The 19,318-nt window shown below is 36.0% G+C and overlaps 1 protein-coding gene across 7 annotated transcripts in view; it reads left to right on the forward strand.

The window, feature by feature from the left end:
- Nucleotides 1-19,318, forward strand: part of NSD3 (nuclear receptor binding SET domain protein 3) — a 121,686-nt gene that overhangs the window by 2,206 nt on the left and 100,162 nt on the right. The window lies entirely within an intron of this gene.

The raw sequence follows: 19,318 nt of genomic DNA on the forward strand, positions 1-19,318 counted from the left end.
TGGTGTGTTAGAAAAATGAAATTGAATATTGTTAGAGTAGTACTTTGTGAGGGTATTTGCTAATTTGAAGGCCAGGTTTACAACTTGGAGTATTTTGGTTTGATGATACTCAGTCTGCATCTTTAAGAATTTGGTGAGGAGAAGTTTCACTCAAAAATGCCTTTCAATATGCTTTTTGGCATTTATAGAGATTTTTCATTTTTATGTCTTCCACTCAATTGACATGTTATTTATAATTAATTGGCAAATTGTGTGCATGAACTATCAGTGCCATAAATTTTTAGGAAAATAAGAAATTGTGGTATATTAAAATAAGAAAAAGCTCATGTTGGAAGCTTCAATTACTTAAGAAAAAAAGTGTATTCCTGTGTAATCAGTGGTCAAGATCAGGGTCTCCTGCCTCGCTATAACTATTCTGGCTCCTTGAATGGGTATCTATATAATGAAGAAGGCTATTCTAGTTAGATGATAATTATTAAAACCCAGACTTTGCTCCTATTACTGTGTCCATCAGCACACCTGCTACCTGCGATAGCTTTTAAAAAAAAAAAAACTTTAATAAATACGCTCTCTCTTATTGTAATCAGATTGATTGAATTTTGGGTAAAGGAAATTGGTTGCTTTTGAGATTGGTCATCATCGAGTGGAATGTCAAGTCTATTCTGTTTCTGGAGTTTATAGTATTTATAATAATCATAGCAAAGCTGCTAATAGTCATCTTCTTACAGTGTGCTATGCTGAGTGTTTCACGTGTATGATTTCCTTTTTATCCTTCCACTGTAATTGTATGAGGTTACTACTATTAACTCCCTTTATAGGTGGAGAAATTGAGGTTGAGTAACTCAACACCACACAGATGGTAACTAGCCAAGTCAGTATTTGAACCCAGGTCTTTCTATTTATAGAACCTGGCTCTGCAGAACTTTTCATTTCTTTAAAAAAAATGTGTGAAGATAATATATGTTCATTATTTATTTTTTTTTCAAATATTATAAAAGGCTAAGAGGTAGAGGGGGAAATAGTTAACATCCTGTTTCCCCCTGATAACCATTTTGAAGTTTCTTCTGAGTTTTCCTAAAAAATATCTATACATACATATGCAGATCTGTCTTCAAATGCATACAAATTGGGTCATACAGTCTGCATATTGCTTTTGTGATTTAAAGTCTACCTGGGACAGCCTTTTAAATGAGCACATATTGATCTGCAACATTTTTTTTTAAAGAGTCATATAGTGTTCCTTTGTTTGGAATATTGATTAATATCAGGATGTTAACAGATTTTTTGCTGTTTTGATTAATATAGCGGGTCTTGAATTAAGTCCCTAACAGCCCATTTAAATGGAGGAGATACCGTCCAACTACTTGATTTTATAAGAGAGAAAACAGAGGCCTAAGGAAGTTAAGTTGTTTAAGGCTTTGGTAACAGACCTGTTACCTGGGTCTTTATACCACACTACATAATTTCATCATTATGAAGGTATTTGAGCTTTCTTTTTTTCTTTTTTTTTTTTTTTTAAGATTTTATTTATTTATTTGACAGAGATCACAAGTAGGCAGAGAGGCAGGCAGAGAGAGAGAGGAGGAAGCAGGCTCCCTGCCGAGCAGAGAGCCCGATGCGGGACTCGATCCCAGGATCCCAGGACCCTGAGATCATGACCTGAGCCGAAGGCAGCGGCTTAACCCACTGAGCCACCCAGGAGCCCATATTTGAGCTTTCTGTAGAAGCTCAAGGTGAGGGAGAATATTCAAGGTTAGGCACGTTTAGCATAATGAGTGCAAGGGGATTAAGTTTCAGTGAGGCACAGGATCTTGTTTGGCGTTTTTCATACTTGTTCACCATATTGTACATATAGTATATGCACAGAATATTTTTGCATATGTAAATAAACCTTATACAAGTATCTTATACAAGTATTTATACAAGTATAAAGTTTGTGCTTTGGATAATGAAATGGTTTTGGCAGAATTTTTTTCTGTTTTAATAAAATTATCAATGAAATAAGGTAACAATGAAATGACAAAAATAAGAGGTCCATCATGGTCGTGGAAAGAAACTTGGAAAGAAAATTGAGGCACTGTTAAGTTTTTTAAAATGAGCTAAGAAATAGCTCATTGAAAACAAGTTTTAAAAGATCTTAGCAGGCACCACCGATTATTTTTAATTATTTTTGTCTATCAGGAAGAAAACAAGTTACCATGGATACTTATTCATTGGGTTCTTTTGAAACAAAGTCTGTTTTAGACACTTAAAAAATTAAAGTCATAAAAGCCTTAAGAAGATTTAGAATTTGGTATCTATAAAATCTGTTTCCTGGTGCAGTGGTGTTTTTAGTTTTACTTAAAAAAAAATAGAGTCTGTTATTTTTTGAAAGAACAACTGAAATGATTTATTGCTTTGTTAATAAACATGCCCAGCTTTTGAGTTTTTAAATGAATGGTGACCTTATTTCTGAAGGCTAATGTTTTTATAAATGTTAATAAAGGTAAATTTAGGAAATTGATTATACTACAACTACCTATACTACAACTACCTAACACATTTTTAAAAAGCTTACAGGGTTTTCATTTTGGTTTTTATTGTTGACTTTACTGAGTACTTAATAAGTACTTTCAAACACTTCTGTATTATGTTGTACCTGCACAGTGTGGCATAAAAAGTAAAAGGCATATTTAAAATTTTGTGAATTTAGAGAATGTTCAATTTTTACTAGATGGATATGTATTGTTACTCCTAAAGTACATCAGCCCATCGATGAGATTTGAATTTGAAAAGCTCTTTGAAAAATGATTCTTGGCTGTTAAATTTTTTAAGATGTGGATCTGTGTCATCATTGACTGATCTACAATGATAACTCTTATTTCTTACCAGGTTCCCTTTTTTCCATGTAGATTTAGAGCTATATTGAGAAAGTGAATAGGACAATGAAAAATTTTTATATAAGAATATGAATTCTGTATAGATGATATATAAATATAAATAAATAGATACATTTATCTAATAATACCTTGCACTTACTACATTTTCTGAGATGTTTGATTGCATTCTTACACAGTAACTTGACTTTGTTTTAAAATGTGAAGTTGGAAAGCACAAGAATTATTTAACCCAAATTTAAAGATGGAGAAATTGAGATTTCAGGAAATCCTCAGGCCAAATAGATTGACATGTTAAGTAGAATAAGGTTTTCAGATTTTTGTCTGATTACTTAAAAAAAACTTTTTCAGGGATGCCTGGCAGGTGGTCAGTAGAGCACGTGACTCTTAATCTTGGGGTTGTGAGTTCAAACCCCACATTAAGGTTGGAGCTTATTTAAAAACTTTTTTTTTAGAAATATGTATGTTTTTTTACTTTTTTTCCATAGCCTGCATTATCCTTCTTTTAATAAACATTAAATAACAATAAAGTATTTTTCTACCATAGAGCATACTTTTTAAATTTTGGTATAATGTGTGAACATCTTAAAATATAGAAGTAGATATTTTAAATTTAAGAAATGTATGTATCCTTCTGATTTTGTAAGTAAAACTAAACTTAGTTTATTAAATTAATTTGAAGTTAAGAAGTCTTATATGGAGGCTTGCTTTTACTTAATGGCATTTTAGCTGTGGTAAAGATAGTATTGTATCTGTTGAGTCTTGTATTACTAGTACCTCTTAACTGTAGAGTCTTAAGAATAACTGCATTTAAAAACACACACAAAACACCTTAAAAAAGAAACATTTTGAAACTTTTAAGTTGTGAAATATTCCATATAAAGAAAAAAAAGCATAAAACTAAGTGTACAGTATAAGCAAATAATTAGAAAGTAAACAGGGGCACCTGGGTCACTCAGTGGGTTAAATCCTCTGCCTTCAGCTCAAGTCATGATCCCAGGGTCCTGGGATCAAGCCCTGAGTCTCGGGCTCTCTGCTCCACAGGGAGCCTGCTTCCTCTTCACTCTCTCTCTCTGCCTGCCTCTCTGCCTACTTGTGATCTCTCTCTCTCTTTCAAATAAATAAAATCTTTAAAAAAAAAATTAGGAAGTAAACATCATATAGTCACCGCCTAGGTAATAAATCCTTTAAGGAAAGCTACAGAAACCACCTCATTGCTTTAGCTGGTATTACCTTGGTGGTAGTCAGGGTTTCAGGGTAACAATATGCTGAAAGTAACCTGAAAAATTAACCCATGAGGGGTCAGGAAATGTAAAAACTGAATCATCAGTTTTTGTTATTATCAAAAGTGTTATCTAGATAATTTAAAAAACTGTTTCCTAGCAGTGTAGTCATTTTAGTGATTTGAAATCTTAGTGCTATATTAATGAATGTGAAACAAAAAATAACACTAAATTCTGTAAGAATCATTCCATTTTATACAAAGTGTTGTTTTTTCAGAGTTCATCTCTGTTGCAGTTTTTGGTAGAATTTAATGACTAGTTTTAGATTGACACGCAGATTCTAGCAATGACTTTTGCCTAGAAAATATCCAATTTGCCTATATATTAATATTCAAACTTAAGTTATCTTATTTTATAAAAACTACTTTGACTCTCTTGCTTTCACATTAATGTAACCATTCAAGAAGTATTAACCTGAAAAGTAATCAGTAGTGACAATCTATTTTGACACTTCATCCTTGATGCCTCTTGCTTCTTACCCTTTCTGTATTTTGTCTAGGTGAATCAAGTTTTTTTTTTTTTTTTAACTGGAGAAACTTAACTTTATTTTGCTTCCGTCTTACTAGACTGTTTTCTTATATGTTCGGTAGGGTTAAATGTTCGTTTTTGAGGATTTTGATAGCAGAAAAATTTGAATTTTTTTCCTTTCTACCTGACAAATACAGTCTATTTGCATAACATTCTGCAGTGTGGTTTTGAAAAAGACATTTTTACAACTCATTTATGTACATAAATTAAAGCCTTTATTTGGTTATTGTAATCTTGTCACTTTAAGCTCTTTGTTTCTTTTATGATTTCTGCAGGATCCAAATACATTGGAACATAGTATTTCATATTGATTGTAATGAGAAACTCCTTTTTTTTTTTTAAAGATTTTATTTATTTATTTGAGAGACAGAGATCACAACTAGGCAGAGAGAGAGGAGGAAGCAGGCTCCCTGCTGAGCAGAGAGCTCAGATTCGATCCCAGGATCCTGGGACCATGAGCCCAAGGCAAAGGCTTTAACCCACTGAGCCACCCAGGTGCCCTGATGAGAAACTTCTCGCTTTGCTTTACCATGCCCTTGAATTCCTTTCTATAATGCAGTAGAATGTTCTTTTTTATTCTAGCTCATTTTTCCCCTAGCAAAGATGAAAAATATTTATTTTAGATTTTGAAATGAACATACATGTTGCATTTTCCTAGAGGTGGAGATCACAAATAGGCAGAGAGGCAGGCAGAGAGAGAGAGAGAGAGAGAGAAAGAGAGAGAGGAAGAAGCAGGCTCCCTGCGGAGCAGAGAACCCGATGTGGGGCTCCATCCCAGGACCCTGGGATCATGACCTGAGCTTCCGAAGGCAGAGGCTTTAACCCACTGAGCCACCCAGGTGCCCCTTAAAATACTTTTTTAAACCTAACTTAGGTAATTTGGCTTTGTGTATGAAGTAGAATTGATATGCTTTTGGCCAACTCATGGTTTTTGTGTTATCATCTGTAAAACTAAACATGGATCATTAGGGGCGCCTGGGTGGCTCAGTCGTTAAGCATCTGCCTTTGGCTCAGGTCATGATCCCGGGGTCCTGGGATCGAGCCCCGCATTGGGCTCTCTGCTCCTCGGGAAGCCTGCTTCTCCCTCTCCTACTCCCCCTGCTTGTGTTCTCTCTGTCGCTGTGTCTCTCTCTGTCAAATAAATAAACTCTTTAAAAAAAAATTGGATCATTAGAATTTGTTTATTGGGGATAGAAGTAGATACAGTTTTAAGGTATTGAGGTTAATATATTAATTAAAGCATTGCGCACATATACATACATGCACACACGCATAATATTCCTAAGAAATGCTGATGGCCCTTTTAATTTTTACTTTTTAATGGAAAATTTGTACTTTTCAAAGTGGCTACTAGTTTAAAAATAACATTTATTGTGCTTAATTTATGAAAGGATTGTTTATTATAGAGAAATTGAAAACCAGTAAGATAGAGAAAAGATTAAGATCACTTGAAAGCCTGCCAACTGGAAGTAGGTATTAAGATTTCTGTATGTTTCCAGTGTTTTTTTCTTACACATCTATGTATTTTTTAACAAACTGGAATTATACATTAATATTATTTTGTAACATTCTTTATTGTGAAAGTAATTTTTTTGAGAACGTGACTTTTTAAAAAGATTTATTTATTTGATAGAGACACAGAAAGGGAACACAGCAGGGGGAGTGGGCGAGGGAGAAGCACGCTTCCTACTGAGCAGGGAGCCGGGTGTGAGGCTTGATCCCAGGACCCTGGGGTCATGACCTGGCTGAAAGCAGACACTTAATGAATGAGCCACCCAGGCACCCTCTAACTAAGAATGTGATTTTTTAAAATTCACACATATAGCGTGCCATATCTGTTTACCATTTTTCTGTTGATGGTATTTTAGGCACTTAGCAAGTTTTGGATATTATGATTTGATGAACATCCTTATACATTAAAAAAATAAAAAACTGTATGACTATCATTATTTCATTACAATAAATTCCTAGAAGTAGAATTACATAACAGATACGAACGTTTCAGAGGTTCTTAAAAAAATTTATTTTGAGAGAGAAAGCACGTATGTTTGTGAACACACACCTGTGGGTGAGAATGGGGGGAGGGGCAGAGGGAGAGAGTTTCAACCAGACTGTGAGCACAGAGCCCATGTGAGCTTGCTCTGACAACCCTGAGATTATGATCTGAACCAAAACCAAGAGTCTTTGACGCTTAACTGACTGAGCCACCCAGGTTTTTTTTTTTAATACTTTTTTATATATATATATTTTAAACATTTATTTATTTAATTTATATCTATTTATTTTTATTAACATATAATGTATCATTTGTTTCAGGGGTACGGGTCTGTGATTCATCATCAGTCTTACACAATTCATAGCACTCACCATAGCACATACCCTCCCCAATGTCCATAACCCAGCCCCCCATCCCTACCCCTGCACTCCCCAGCAACCTTCAGTTTGTTTCCTGAGATTAAGAATCTCTTATAGTTTGTCTCCCTCCCCAGTCCAATCTTATTTCATTTTTTTCCCTCCCTACCCCACCACGATCCCCCACATATGATAATTGTGTTTCTCTGATTGACTTGTTTTGCTTAGCATAACAACCTCTAGTTCCATCCACGACATTGCAAATGGCAAGTTTTTTTTTTTAATGGTTGCATTGTATATTCCATTGTATATCTATATCACATCTTCTTTATCCATTCATCTGTCCATGGACATCTAGCGTCTTTCCATAGTTGGGCTATTGTGGACATTGCTGCTATAAACATTTGGGTGCACGTTACCCTTCGGATTACTACATTTGTATCTTTAGGGTAAATACCCAGTAGTGTGATTGCTGGGTCATAGGGTAGGTCTATTTTCAACTTTTTGAGGAGTTTCCATACTGTTTTACAGAGTGGCTGCACCAGCTTGCATTCCCACCAACAGTGTAGGAGGGTTCCCCTTTCTCTGCATCCTCACCATCATTTGTCATTTCCTGACTTGTTAATTTTAGGCATTCTGACTGTTGTGAGGTGGTATCTCACTGTGGTTTTGATTTGTATTTCCCTGATGCCGAGTGATGTTGAGCACTTTTTCTGTGTCTGTTGGCCATTTGGATGTCTTTGCAGAAGTGTCTGTTCATGTCTTCTGCCCATTTCTTGATTGGATTATTTGTTCTTTGGGTGTTGAGTTTGATAAGTTCTTTATAGATTTTGGATATTAGCCCTTTATCTCATATGTCATTTGCAAATATCTTCTCCCATTCTGTTGGTTGTCTTTTGGTTTTGTTGACTGTGCAAAAGCTTTTGATCTTGATCAAGTCCCAATAGTTCACTTTTGCCCTTACTTCCCTTGTCTTTGGCAATGTTTCTAGGAAGAAGTTGCTGTGGCTGAGGTCGAAGAGGTTGCTGTCTGTGTTTTCCTCGAGGATTTTGATGGATTCCTGTCTCACATTGAGGTCTTTCATCCAATTAGAGTCTATTTTTGTGTGTGGTGTAAGGAGATAGTCCAGTTCCATTCTTCTGCACGTGGCTGTCCAATTTTCCCAACACCATTTGTTGAAGAGATTGTCTTTTTTCCATTGGACATTCTTTCCTGCTTTGTCAAAGATTAGTTAACCATAGAGTGGAGGGTCCATTTCTCAGTTCCCTATTCTGTGTCATTGACTTGTGTATCTTTTTCTGCCAGTACTGTACTATCTTTTTTATTACAGCTTTGTAATAGAGCTTGAAGTCTGGAATTGTGATGCTGCCAACTGTGGTTTTCTTTTTCAACATTCCTCTGGCTATTCAGAGTCTTTTCTGGTTCCATATAAATTTTAGGATTATTTGTTCCACTTCTTTAAAAAATATTGACGGTATTTTGATAGGGGTTGTGTTAAAAGTGTAGATTGCTTTAGGTAGCATAGACATTTTCATATTCTTCCAATCCATGAGCATGGAATATTTTTCCATTTCTTTGTGTCTTCCTCAATTTCTTTCATGAGTACTTTATAGTTTTCTGAGTACAGATTCTTTGCCTCTTTGGTTAGGTTTATTCCTAGGTATTGTATGGTTTTGGGTGCAATTATAAATGGGATTGACTCCTTAATTTCTCTTTCTTTTGTCTTGTTGTTGGTATATAGAAATGCAACTGATTTGTGTGCATTGATTTTATATCCTGATACTTTACTGAATTCCTGTACAAGTTCTAGCAGTTTTGGAGTGGAGTCTTTCGGGTTTTCCACAAAAGTATCATATCATCTGCAAAGAGTGAGAGTTTGACTTCTGTGCTGATTCAGATGCTTTTGTTTCTTTTTGGTATCTGATTGCTGAGGCGAAGACCAAGTGGCATTTGTTCCTGGGCTGCAAGGTTGGTTCAACATCCACAAATCAATCAGTGTGATACAATATATTAATAAAAGAAAGAACAAGAACCATAGGATACTTTCAATAGATACTAAAAAAAAGCATTTGACAAGTACAACATTTCTTGATCAAAACTCTTCACAGTGGGGCGCCTGGGTGGCTCAGTGGATTAAGCCGCTGCCTTCAGCTCAGGTCATGATCTCAGTGTCCTGGGATCGAGCCCCGCATCCGGTTCTTTGCTCAGTGGGGACCCTGCTTCTCTCTCTCTCTCTCTCTGCCTGACTCTCTGCTTACTTGTGATTTCTCTCTCTGTCAAATAAATAAATAAAATCTTAAAAAAAAAAAAAAACTCTTCACAGTGTAGGGATAGAGGATATATACTTCAGTATCATAAAAGCCATATATGAAAAACCCACAGCAAATATCATTTTTAGTAGGGAAAAACTGAGAGCTTTTCCCCTAAGGTCAGGAACACAGCAGGGCTGTTCACTATCACCACTGCTATTCAACATAGTACTAAAATAAGTTTTGTTTAGAAATAATTCACATACCATGTAATTCACCCATTTAAAGTATACAGTGCACTGTTTTTTAGTATATTGGTAGAATTGTACAACCATCACCACAGTTAAAATTAAATTTTTTTTTTTTTAAAGATTTATTTGAGAGGGAGAGAATCAGGGGAGGAGCAGAGGGAGAGAATCTCCAGGCAGACTCCCTGCTGAGCGCAGAGCCCCACACAGGGCTTGATCTCATGACTGTGATTATCATGACCTTAGCCAAAACCTAGAGTTCAGATACTCAGTGAACTGAGCTACCCAGACGCCCCTTACCACAATTAATTTTAGAATATTTCCAGAAAATTTTGAGTCAACTTAAACACCCAGCAGTGTCAGAAAACTTTGTTAAATATTTGATTTTTAAAGTGTAGTACAAATATACAATAACTCAGTTGCTTGTGTGATACAGTTTTTCTTTGTAATCATTAGCATTTATTTTTTAAATTTTATTTCCAGCTTTATTGAGATGTAATTGAAATATGCTCCACATCCATTTATGAGTGAGTTTAGAAAGTCACTGATGAAAAGAAGATGCTCATATTTCCTTTGTTAAGAAAACCTGATATTGGGGCGCCTGGGTGGCTCAATGGGTTAAGCCTCTGCCTTCGGCTCAGGTCATCGTCTCAGGGTCCTGGGATCAAGTTCCACATTGGGCTCTCTGCTCGGTGGGGAGCCTGCTTCTCCCTCTCTCTTTGCCTGCCTCTCTGCCTACTTGTGATCTCTGTCTGTCAAATAAATAAAATCTTAAAAAGAAAAAAAACGTGACACGCAAAGTTTCTTCATGTTTAAGAAACTAAGTATGTGGCAGATTTTTTTAAATTATAAAATCATTCTCCTGTCCAGTCAAGATGGCTTTATTGAAAGAGGTTTTATGTACTTTAAAATGTTTCTTTTCATTTATATTTTATTTAGAAGCATTTTATCTTTGAAAATGTCTATAGAAAGTATGTTCTATACCTATGTATTTAATGGTAACAAACTTGTTATCTTATAGGAACTATTTTTTTCTTATTGAGAGGTTTGCTTTGCACTGACCTTCACCCTGAAAGTTGTTCTGTCGTTCTGTTTGCTTTAAGCCATTTAACAAAAAATCTTTTTTTTTTTTTTTTTTTTTTTTCCTCCCAGCTCAGTGGGCAGTGGAGTGTAGGGCAAGAATCAAGGAGACCTATTCCCATCCTAACAACAAAGGCTCAGTGTTATCATCTCTGGAGATGAAAATGACTGCTTTTTGGAATTACAGGGATGCAAAGCAGAATTGTTAGAATGTACCTGGAACTGTACTAGCATATAGGTGATAACTAATGACTTTTTTTAATATAAGAAAAATATTTGCAAAATGAACTAGCTGTTAGTCACATGTTTAATGGATGAAGACATTAACTTAGTTGGCCTACGTTTTTCTTTCACAGAAGTTAACAGTTGAATGGTGACTAATATTTGAACAGAATCTTTTCATGGGTTATATGAGTGTTTCCCAGTTGTAAGAACTCGTGCTGGTGCAAGTATGAACATGAAGTTAACTTTCCAGTCCAAATTTACTTCCACTGTTGTTATTACAACAGCATAATGGCTATAGCTTCACCAACGCTTAGTGTTCTGATTAAGCAAATAGGTGATAGTGTAAAATTTGAGTGTATGCTATGAAGTGACTTACGTTCTTTTATTGCTTATTTTCAAGATGAAATGTTGAATACAGTTGGTCATTAGGTATTAAAGTGATAAACCTGATGAACCAAAAACTTGTCTTTAGAGGAAAGATAAACTTAGTAAATTCTGATTTTAGATATTACAATAAATCACTTAGAATTTAAAAAACTATGTATCATTTCTGTGATACATTCTTTTTTTGCCTTGCTGTGGGAAATGGAGAATACAGGGGTGCCTGGTTGGCTCAGTGGGTTAAGCCACTGCCTTCGGCTCGGGTCATGATCCCAGGGTCCTGGGATCGAGTCCCACATCAGGCTCTCTGTTCAGCGGGGAGCCTGCTTCCTCCTCTCTCTCTGCCTGACTCTCTGCCTACTTGTGATCTCTCTCTCTGTCACATAAATAAATAAATAAATTCTTAAAAAAAAAAAAAAAGAAATGGAGAATACAAGGTAAAAGAAAGTCAACTTTGAACATTTGCACAATTTTAAGAACTAACCTTAAGAAACTACTGTACCATAACTTAGAAGTTTGTTGGTGAAAGAGGTAGGAAGATACATGGATCAGCTTGTTAGTTTACTAGATTTCATGGTGAATGGATCAAAATGATTGATAGGAGTTAATTAGTTTGAGTAATTTTCACTGTGAGCCAGTACCCTTGATGTAAGGTATAGAAAAATAATTTAAATTTTCTTCAAGTGGTAATTACTGTGTCTGTTTTTGCCGGGTGTGGTCAAGAACAAAGTGAAGACAGTTGAGGTTAAACCAAGTAGATAAGGGAAACAGGGTATATTACTAGTAAGTTTTGTATTGATACAAGGCAGTTCAGTAGTACTGTGGTTTAGTCAGGAAAAAATAAGAACTACAAAGCAACCTAAAACATCCTATAATAAATCATAGTCAGATGAAATTTGTATAGTTGTATTTAGTGATACACTGTCTAGTTCACTGAAATATAATATAGGGTTGTGTGATTTGTTTGTATTTCATTCATTGTGTTCATTTCATACAGGTCACTTCCTAATACAGGATATTTTAATATCCTTAACTGTCATCCACACAGTTTTCATGGAAAAAAAATTTTTTTTAAAGATTTTATTATTTATTTGTCAGAGAGAGAGAGAGAGAGAGAGCGAGCGCACAAGCAGGCTCCCCGCTGAGCAAGGAGCGCAATATGGGCCTCAATCCCAGGACTCTGGGATCAGACTCGAGCCAAAGGCAGCAGCTTAACCAACTGAGCCACTCAGGCGTCCCTTTCATGGAAAATTTTTAAGTGAAAATTTCAAAAATATTTGTGGCAACACTAGAGTTAAACAGATTGTGAGGTAGTACAGTTATGCTTTTAAAAACAGTGTTGCTCTTTTATTAGTAGTATAGACTCAGAAATTTTATTTTTTTTATTATTTTTTTATTTGACAGACAGAGATCACAAGTAGGCAGAGAGGCAGGTAGAGAGAGAGAGGGAAGCAGGTTCCCTGCCGAGCAGAGAGCCCGATGCGGGGCTTGATCCCAGGACCTTGGGGTCATGATCTGAGCCAAAGGCAGAGGCTGTAACCCACTGAGCCACCCAGGCGCCCCTAGACTCAGAAAAATTAAAAAATAAAAATGTGCCACTTGTCTAACACACCTTGATTACTTAGAGGATTTTGTAGAAGGAAATAGAGTGGTGCTGATCTTACCCTCTACAATTTTATTTGTTTATGTAAATAAATATTGGTTGTGAATTTCATATAATTGTTTGCTCTTTCAGATAACATCTAGGGGTGCCTGCTGGCTCAGTTGGAAGAGCATGTGACTCTTGATCTCAGGGTTGTGAGTTTGAGCCCCACATTGGGTGTAGAGATTATTTAAAAATAAAATCTACTTTAAAAAAGAAGATGGGAGAACGCAGGGTGGATCAGTCAGTTAACCATCTGACTCTTGGTCTCAGCTCAGGTCTTAGTCTCCGGGTTGTGAGTTCAAGCCCTGTGTTGCGTTCTGTGCTAGATGTGGAGCCTACTTACAAAAATAAAACAAAACAAATAACATCTTTATGTAATATTAATATGGTATATAAGACCTTAAAGTTAAGTTTTTTAAACCATATATATTGTTGTCAGAATGAAAATCCTAAACATACATCTATTTATTGATAAGTAGGAGGAATCACAGCCCAGTTTCCCATTGTTAAGGATCATGTCAGTTATCCAAATCACCTGATTTAACCTCTATTAATGAGCTGTACACAGAAGTCTAAAGATGTTGTATATCCTTTCAGAGTTCAGCAGCTAAGTTAAAGGTAGAATCAGAACTAAAATTCAAGTCTCATTACTGAAAGACCAATGGAAGAATACATTTTTGTTCATCCCCAGATTTATGTGAGTCTTATTCTGGTATATAAATCTGATTACTAAACCTCCTGTGACTTCTTTCTGGCTTCACAGTACTATACACCCATTCCTTTAAAAAGTTTATGGTGAACCTTATTTTTTATAAGCTCTTTTGGAATGGTACTATTTAGTTCAAATTTGAAAAATAATTTACATCAGCACTGCCCAATAGAATTTTTTGCAGTGATAAAAATGCTGTATCTGTGTGTTTAATATGGCAGCCACTAGCACATATTGAATTGGATACTTGGAATGTGGATAGTGTATCTGAGCATAAAATTTTTAATTTTATTTAATTTTTACTTATTTAAAATTAAGTAGTCACATTTGGCCAGCACAGATTTAGATATGTATTTTTAAGATTTATTTTTTTGTTTTAGAGACAGAGAGAGAGTGAGGGTAGAGGAGAGAATCTCAAGTAGACTCCCAGCTGAGCTCAGAGCCCAACACGGAGCCAGATCTCATGACCCTGAGATCATGACCTGAGCTGAAATCAAGAGTCGAAGCTTGACTGAGTGAGCCACCCAACCATCCCGAGATTTGACTTTCTTTTCTCTCTCTCTCTTTTTTTTTTTTTTTTTAAGCAGGCATGAGCTGGGAGTGGGGACGGTGTGCAGAGGGAGAGGGACAAATAAACTCCCTGCTGAGGGGAGCCCAATGTAGGGCTTGATCCAGGACCCTGAGAACATGACCTGAGCTGAATGAAGTCAGACACTTAATCAGCTAGGCCACCTAGGTGCCCCATTCCTAGACAGTCCTAATAAAGGAAAGAATTAAGTAGATTTTTCACATTCTTTGCTCTTATGATTACTGTATTTCTGTGTTTTTGTGGGGTTGGGTTTTAAAATCTCATTTTTCCAAAATACAGTCTTAGTGAAGAAATCCAGTCAGAGAAAACAACTTAGTAATAGCTATTTGAAAGCTATTTCGAAAAATTCAGAACCGAATAATTTCATTTCAGTAGTATTTTGGAATATTAAAGTTTAATAATATTTAAAGCTTAAACTTTTCATGTTACATGGAATACTTGACTAAACTATTATTTAAATCTTTTTACTATAGCCATAGCTCAGAAGCCTCTGAAACAAACAGAAATTGAAAGGAAATAAAAGATATACCTAATGATCACCTCTTTACTTACCCTCTTCAAATCTTTATATATGACTAATTCCCGGATTTGAATCTGTGAATCCTATTTATACCATCTAGCCCCCCAGTCATTGCATCCTATTACCCTGCTTTATTACTTATATAGCTTATCACTATGTGAAATTTTCTTGCTTATTTAAGCTCCATGAGACCAGAATCTTACTTCCTTTGATTTCCCAGGACCTGGAACAGGGTCTGGCATATAGTTGGTGTTCAGTAATGAACCATGTCACAAAAAGGATTCTGTGCGGAATGAGATATATATCTGGAATAACATGCCACGTGAAATGTGGAAATCAGCAAGGTGAGCCTTAGCTTTTGATTATCTTAGCGATATTGGTGTGGATAATTAAAGTGATTAGTTTAGAATGATTTTGTATAGAAATGTTTCTCTGGGGACTCTTATTTTAAAGCCAAACTTTAGTCCAGACATACATATATGTACTAAATAAATCCCATCCACATAAAGCATCAGAGGGTTGACAAAGTAGAGGGGAAAAGAGAAAAATTTCCATAGTCAGTTTTTGAGTATCGAGAATCATTTCCTAACCTTTTAGAGATTAAGGGGTTTACTGAAAGTCATTTGTATACCATTGGTTTGGAATGGTAGGAGAACCATTCCAGCAGAACCGCCTATTTCTGATTTTCCTATGTGTTGTTTTGACTTAGGGTCTATGAACAAACATTGCTGTGTAGCAGACATAGGCACTTTAACTGATGTAAACAGTATTTGGCTGATTACAATTTATCTGCAAGTAGTTGGAGCACCTGGGTGGCTCAGTTGGTTAAGTGTCTGCTTTCAACTTGGGTCATGATCCCGGGGTCCTGAGATGGAGCCCCTCATTAGGCTCCCTGTTCACTGCGGGGTGTGCTTCTCCCTCTGCCTCTGCCATTCCCCCTGCTTGTGTTCTCTCTCTTGCTTACTCTCTCTCTCTCAAATAAATAAAATCTTAAAAAAAAAAGTAGTTGGAAATCAAATATTCTTTTACAGTAACTTAGGTGATTTAATTTCTGATTTTTAAATGCCAACATGGGAAGTGCGGGAAGGATTTTATTTTTACTTATATCTGTACATTTTCTTAAATAGTTAAACAGCATTTTAAGATGTAAATGAAAGCCTTTTTATTTAGGGAACTTATTGTTACTTGTCTTTACAAGATACATTTCCACCTAGAGGTTATTCATTAGAAAAATACTGGTGTAATACAGTTTTTTTGAACAGCTGTGTGAGGCTTTTCTTTTTTAATTGGCTATCCTGTGTTTAAATTGAAAGATTTTTTAAAAATAGCTCTTACCATAGTGCTGTCTTTACTACTGCAAATTTTCTCCATGTCCCCCCGCCCCCCAATAGTTTTGTGAAAATTGTTCACAATATCCAGTATGGTCCAGTGATTTTAGTTATCAGAAACTGCAAATCTTAAACACAGCATTTTAGGGGTATCTGAGTGGCTCAGTTAAGTGTCTGCCTTTGGTCCAGATCATAATCTCCGGGTCCTGGGATAGAGCCCCATGTGAGCGGGCTCCCTGCTCAGTGGGGAGTCTGCTTCTCCTTCTCCCTCTGCCACCCTCTTTCCCCCACTTGTATGCACTCACTCAAGAGCTCTCTGAAATAAATAAAATCTTTTATAAAATATATTTTAGTAATAAAAGGACTCATAACATTGTGTCATGTATGGAAATGGCTTTATTGCCCTTTCATTATTTGCATCACATCTATGACTAGAATGAAAGTTAACTCAAGAGCATAGAAAGCAGCAGTGACTGTGCCTTCAGAATGGGAAGAAATAATTTCATTTTCTTCTGCATATGTAAAAGGTAGCAACTAATGGCTTTTTCTGGCTGTGCAGGGACAAATTTTAGGTGACATTAGTATATTTATATCCATAGGTAGGAGTATTTATTTATGTTGTGATAGGTAAGACTTTTTAAACTGATATTTGTTTCAGGTTCCCCAAATTTTAGGCTAATGAATCTATGGTAATTTCCCTTCTCCCTTTTATATGCTTTTTAGGGATGTTAGTGGAAGTAAGGACAACAAAGTAAGTGTTTGGAAATGCTTTCTGTAAAGACTCTAATATGTTGCCTCTGTAACAAATGATGTCAAACTTAGTGGCTTAAACACAACAAAATTTAAAACAACAGATTTACTGTCTCAGAGTTCTGGATGTCAGAAGTCTCACGGGGCTAAAATCAAGATAGGGTAGGGTTGCATTCCTTCTGGAGGCTCTAGGGAAGAATCTGTTTTCATGCCTTTTCCAGCTTCTAGAGGCTGCCTGCATTCCTTGGGTTATGATCCCCCTCCTCTGTTTTCAAAGCCAGAAGTATAGTGTCTTCAGATGTCTGAATCTTCTCTCTCCCCTTTTCACTTATGAGGATCTTTGTGATTACATTGGTCCCACCTAGATTATCTAGGATATTCTCTCCATTGTAAGATCCTTAATTACATTTGCACATAAGGTAACCTATTCACAGGTTCCAGGGGTTAGTGTGTGGGCATGTGGTAGGGGGACATTATTCTATCACAGCCTCTATTCAAGTTGAAGATCTTGTCTTTGTTAATTACAGTAATAAGGGATGTTTTCTGAAGCAATAAGCATTGCCTTTCTAAACTAATACAAACATGACAGAAAAGTGGCTTAATGGTCAGTTACAGTACAGCATGTGATAAAGAGTGCAGGTCATGAAGTAAGACTGTCTTAGTTTGACTCCTGACTTTATCACTTAATATCTGTGTGACCTTGGACAAGCCACCTAACCTGTTTTTCAATTTCCTCTTCTGTAAAATGGAGATGCTAATATTCACTTTACAGAGTTTTTCTGAGGGCTTAATGTTGTAATTCTTATAAAGCACTTGGAACAAGACATAAGTGCTCAGTAAATGACACTGTTCTACTTAAAGCATCTTTAAAGTATTCTTCATTTGAAGCTTCAAGAGATTCTTCCTTTTTTTTTTTTTAATAAAGATTCTGTGTATTTATTTGACACAGAGAGAGGTCGATCACAAGTAGTCAGAGAGGCAGGCAGAGAGAGAGGGAGAAGCAGGCTCCCTGCTAAGCGGAGAGCCCAATGTGGGGCTTGATCCCGGACCCTGAGATCATGACCCAAGCCGAAGGCAGAGGCTTAACCCACTGAGCCACCCAGGCGCCCCCTCAAGAGATTCTTATATAGATAAAAATCTGGGTCTATTGAATTGCAGTTTTTTGTTTAACATTTTGATACTTATATCCAGATACTCCAAATACTTCATATTTGGAAAAACATCTGTGCCCATTAGTCTTTAAAAATTGGGTACAAGCTGAATAAATATGAATATTTTCTTGGTTTATAATTAGTGGATGGTATTTTTTCTTTTGAAAAATATATTAAAATTTTTATATGCTCATTATAGAATCTAGAGAGAAGCAAAAGGTAAAGCAAAAAAAGAAAAAAAACTCATCCATAATTCCATTCAGAGATAGTAAGCATTTACATTTCAGGAAAGTGGTTCTCAATCCTGGGGGGATAGTAAGCATTTACATTTTAGGAAAGTGGTTCTCAATCCTGGGGGGATTTTGCCCCCCAAGGGAACATTTGGCAAGGTCTGGAGATATTTTCGGTTCTTAATACTGGCAGGTGGTACTACTGTCATCTAGTGGGTTGAGGTCAGGTTGTTACTATACATCTTAGAATTCACGTGACAGCCCCTCCACAATAAGTTATCTGGCCCAAAATGTTAGTAGTGCTCAGATTGGAAAAACCCCCTTTTAGAGTGTAAACTTGCTGGTAAATGTATTGCCTTCTTAGTCATGTATTTAAATTTTGGATCACTTCTTGATCAGTGAGTTACGTAAAGTCTAGATACAAAAGACCAAATTTGATTTGGTAAGTCATATTTGACTCTTGAGAAATGTTAGTAATTTTAGAGGTTAGCATAACACAGCAGTTCGACGAGGTTTCCAAAGAAGGTTACATACTGGAATTATCTGCATAATTTTAGATTATGAAGTTGAAGTCCTGTTATAGCAAACCACTAGTGCTATGATTTTGGGCTATGCTTTTGGCTCTATTTGATAGCCAAATGTATTTTCTTCTGCCTTCATTACTTGGTTGGAAATGAGTATTTAGTAAAACAGCAGTTGTAATTTCCTTTGTTGTTTCCCGCCATCTCTGTATTCATTTAGCAGCCTTCCTCATTCCCTTACTGTACCAGGGGATAGGGCACAGCAATGAACAAAACATCGTAAGTTCCTTGTACGTTTTCTAGAATTGAAGTACGGTTGACCGTTGACTGCTGTGATTTGAACTGTGCAGGTTCACTTACATACAGATTTTTTTTTATATAAATACAGTACTGTAAGTGTATTTTTCTCTTCCTTGTGGTTTTCTTAATATTTTCTCTAGCTTACTTTATTGTAAGAATACAGTATGTAATGTGTGTAACATGGAACATGTACTAAATGACTGTTTATGTTATCAGTAAGGTCAACAGTAGGCTATTAGTAATTAAATTTTGGGGGAGTCAGAAGTTATCTGCAGGTTTTTGACTGCACTTGGCGTTAGCCCCTAACCTCCGTGTTGTTCAGGGGTCAACTTAGATTGGTTTTAATGGTTGAT

Source organism: Mustela erminea, chromosome 21 (assembly GCF_009829155.1).
Source record: "Mustela erminea isolate mMusErm1 chromosome 21, mMusErm1.Pri, whole genome shotgun sequence".
NCBI lineage: Eukaryota > Metazoa > Chordata > Mammalia > Carnivora > Mustelidae > Mustela > Mustela erminea.